This window comes from Nicotiana attenuata, chromosome 12 (assembly GCF_001879085.1).
Source record: "Nicotiana attenuata strain UT chromosome 12, NIATTr2, whole genome shotgun sequence".
In the NCBI taxonomy this organism is placed as follows: Eukaryota; Viridiplantae; Streptophyta; class Magnoliopsida; order Solanales; family Solanaceae; genus Nicotiana; species Nicotiana attenuata.
In genome coordinates this window covers 43,282,070-43,286,075 of record NC_032000.1, presented here as the reverse complement: position 1 = coordinate 43,286,075, position 4,006 = coordinate 43,282,070, and positions in this window count along the sequence as shown.

Here is a 4,006-nt window from a genome sequence, read left to right as displayed (position 1 = left end):
TAACTGGCAAGAAGTGCGCTGATTTCGTGAGTCGATCCACGATTACCCAAATTGAGTCGAACTTGCGCGGAGTGCGCGACAATCCTACCACAAAATCCATGTTAATCATTTCCCATTTCCACATTGGAATTTCTATGCTTTGAGTCAATCCACCGGGCCTTTGATGTTCGACCTTCACTTGTTGATAGTTCGGACATTTTGCCACAAAGTCCGCCACATCCTTCTTCATGTTGTTCCACCAATAAATCTCCTTGAGATCATGATACATTTTCGTAGAACCTGGGTGCACAGAATACCTGGAAGTGTGAGCCTCTACCATGATCCTTTCCCGAAGACCTTCAATATCAGGAACACATAGGCAATCTTGGCACCGTAGGGTACCATCATTCATGCCTAAGGAAAAAGTTGTGGTCTTGTGTTTATGAATCCCCTCATTCAGTTGTGCTAATGATGGATCATTGAATTGCTTTTCTTTCACCTCCGCCACGAGCGATGATTCGGCTCTGTTCTGCACAATCATCCCTCCTTCACTAGAGTCCGCAAGGCGAACTCCCAAACTAGATAACTGGTGAACCTCCCTCGCCAACGGCCTATGGTATGCCTCCATATGAGCCAAGGTCCCCATAGATTATTGACTAAGAGCATCCGCTACAACATTATCCTTTCCCAGGTGATAGAGAATATCGATGTCGTAGTCCTTGAGTAACTCTATCCATCTTCTCTGTCTTAGATTCAGCTCCTTCTGCTTGAAAATATATTAAAGGCTCTTGTGGTCCGTGAATACATCCACATGGACCCCATATAGATAATGTCGCCAAATCATTAGCGCAAATACCATTGCCGCCAGCTCTAAGTCATGAGTTGGATAATTCTTTTCATGATTCTTGAGTTGCCTGGAAGCGTAAGCTATAACCTTGTCATGTTGCATTAACACACACCCAAGCTCGACTCTTGAAGTATCACAATACACCACAAACCCCTCTGTACCCTCTGGCAGGGTTAATACCGGTGTTGTAGTCAGTCTTGATTTAAATTCCTAGAAGCTCCTTTCACATGCGTCGGACCACTGGAACTTAACTGCTTTCCGGTCAATTTAGTCGAGGGAGAGGCAAGAGTAGAAAATCCATCCACAAACCTTCTATTGTACCCGGCCAAACCAAAGAAACTACGAATCTCTGTTGGAGTGGTAGGTCTAGGCCAATTTTTCACTGCGGCAACCTTTCGATGATCAACGATAATCCCCTCGCTGGAGACGACATGACCCAAGAACGCGATAGATTCAAGCCAAAATTCACATTTCGAAAATTTTGCATACAATTAATTGTTGAAGAGTCTGCAAAACTTCCCTAAGATGGTCAATATGGTCCTCCCGACTTCGGGAATACACAAGAATATCGTCAATGAACACTATCACGAAAGAGTCTAGAAAAGGCTTGAAGAATCGATTCATAAGATCTGTGAAAGCTGCCGGAGCATTTGTTAGACCAATAGACATCACCATAAATTCAAATTGCCCATACCGAGTCCTGAAGGCTGTTTTTGGAATATCCTGCTCCCTTATCTTCAATTGATGATACCCGGACCGCAAGTGAATCTTTGAGAAACATGTAGCACCTTGCAATTGGTCAAACAAGTCATCTATTCTTTGGCAGAGGGTATTTGTTTTTGATTGTGACCTTGTTGAGTTGCCGGTAGTCAATACACATCCGCAAAGACCCATCTTTCTTCCTTACAAACAAGACCGGTGCGCCCCATGGTGACACATTTGTCCGGATGAAACCCTTTTCTAGCAAATCCTTCAATTGTTCCTTTAGATCTTTCAGTTCTGTCGGTGCCATTCTGTAAGGTGGAATTGATATAGGCTGCATGCCTGGCATCACATCGATCCCAAAATCAATCTCCCTATCTGATGGAATCCCAGGGAGCTCATCTGGAAAAACATCCAGAAATACATTCACAACGGGTACAGACTCAAGGCTAAGCGCCTCGGCATTGGTGTCCGTAACCCGAGCTAAACGATAGATATACCCCTTCTTGATCATCCTCGCGGCCTTAAGGTAGGAAATAAACCGACCCCTAGGCACTTCATTATCTCCTTCCCATTTAATAACGGGATCATTAGGAAATTCAAGCCTCAAAGTTCTAGTCCGACAATCATGTTTGGCAAAGCATGAATAAAGCCAATCCATTCCCATTATTACATCAAAGTCGACCATTCCTAACTTAATAAGATCGGCCGTGATATCCCTGCCCTGTACCGTAACAACACAACCTCTATAGACTCGAGCAGCCGTGATAGACTCACCAACCGGAGTAGACACCAAAAATGGCTCATGAAGCTGATCCAGTTCTATCCCAAATTCCATAGCAACAAAAGGGGTAACATGGGACAGGTGGAATCGGGGTCAATAAGTGCATACACATCATGAGATTGAACTGTCAGAATACCTGTAACAACATCTGGAGAAGCCTCTGCAGTCTGGCGACCACTCATGGCATAGAACCGGCTGGGTCCTCCTGAACTCTGCGCACCACCCCTAGTTGCACCACGCCCTGCGGATGCTGGGGTACCTCGAGCTGGGGAGGGGGCTGAAGATGTAGAAGCCGCTGGACTAGATGACTGAGTTGTGCCCCTACCGCTCCCTGGTGGGATACACGACAATGCCTCTGAATATGACCCTTCATCCCACATCCATAGCATATAGGTAACTCAAAATAGCAAGTCCCTGAGTGCATCTTTCCGCACCTGGGGCACGGGGACCTCTACAGCTGCTGGGACCTCTCTCTTGACCGACCCCACTGATGGGATCCCCTGTTGCCCTGACCGGGCATGAAAAGACTCCACTACTGCTGGCTGGGTCCTGATGGCGGTGCACTGGATGAAGACTGTGCAACAGACTGGGAAGGCCCTGATGATCCCCCCCTGAAAGCTGATCTTCCCCCACCTAGTGACTCTACCATGTTGCCCGTAGACCGGGCCTTGCTGTTACCCTCTCTCTCCATCCGGTTCTTCAATTTACGGTTCTTTGTGGCCAGAGCAAATGCTACCATCTTCCCATAATTCATGTCATAATTCAATGCAGCCGTAGAAGCCTCATTAATAGTCAAAGAATTAAGGCCCTAAACAAACCGGCGCACCCTGGCCTCCATTGTGGGCAACATATGAATGGCATACTTGCACAAGCGAGCAAACACCATGTGGTACTCCCACACACTTCTGTTACCTTGCTTCAAGTTTTCGAACTCTGCTGCACGGGCTGCCCTTGTCTCGGCAGGCAGGAAATGGTCTATAAATGCATCGGCAAACTCGCTCCACCTCGCCGGAGAGCGTCCCTCCTCACGGGAATCTTCCCACAACTCCAACCACGAATAGGCCACCCCTTTCAGATGGTAGGCCACCAACTCTACTCCCTCTGTCTAAGTTGCACGCATAACCCTAAGGGTCTTGTGCATCTCGTCAGTAAAATCCTGAGAGTCCTCTTCTGGATTGTCACCCGTAAACACTGGAGGGTCTAACTGAAGAAATCTATTCACCCTGGAACTGGTGGAATCCCCTTGCTGGCTAGATGAACTGGGTTCAACATTTGACCTCTGGGCCTGAGAGGCCACTAGCTGGGTCAACATCGGGATAGCTCCCCTAAGATCCCCATCAGAAGTACCAGAACCAAAAACTGGGGCTGGAGGCGGGACGAAGGTATCAACGGGAGGGATAGTGGTACCCTCCACAGGTTTAGGAATTGGGGTAGTTTGCTCTGGAATAAAAGAATCAGGCAGAGTGATAGTAGGGCGGCTACCCTCACCCACAGTATCAAGCAGTGAATCATCAGCCACTCCTAAAGTGGCATTAGCAATGGCTTCCTGGCATATCCTCGCTTTCTTCTTAGGTGCCATTCACTAAAGATAGAACAATGCACTAATTAGAGAGGGAACGAGTTTCACCGTCACGATCCAGAACTATCAAAAGAAAGGGTAGGTTAAGTTCCTAAAAGGTACCCGAAACTAAGAC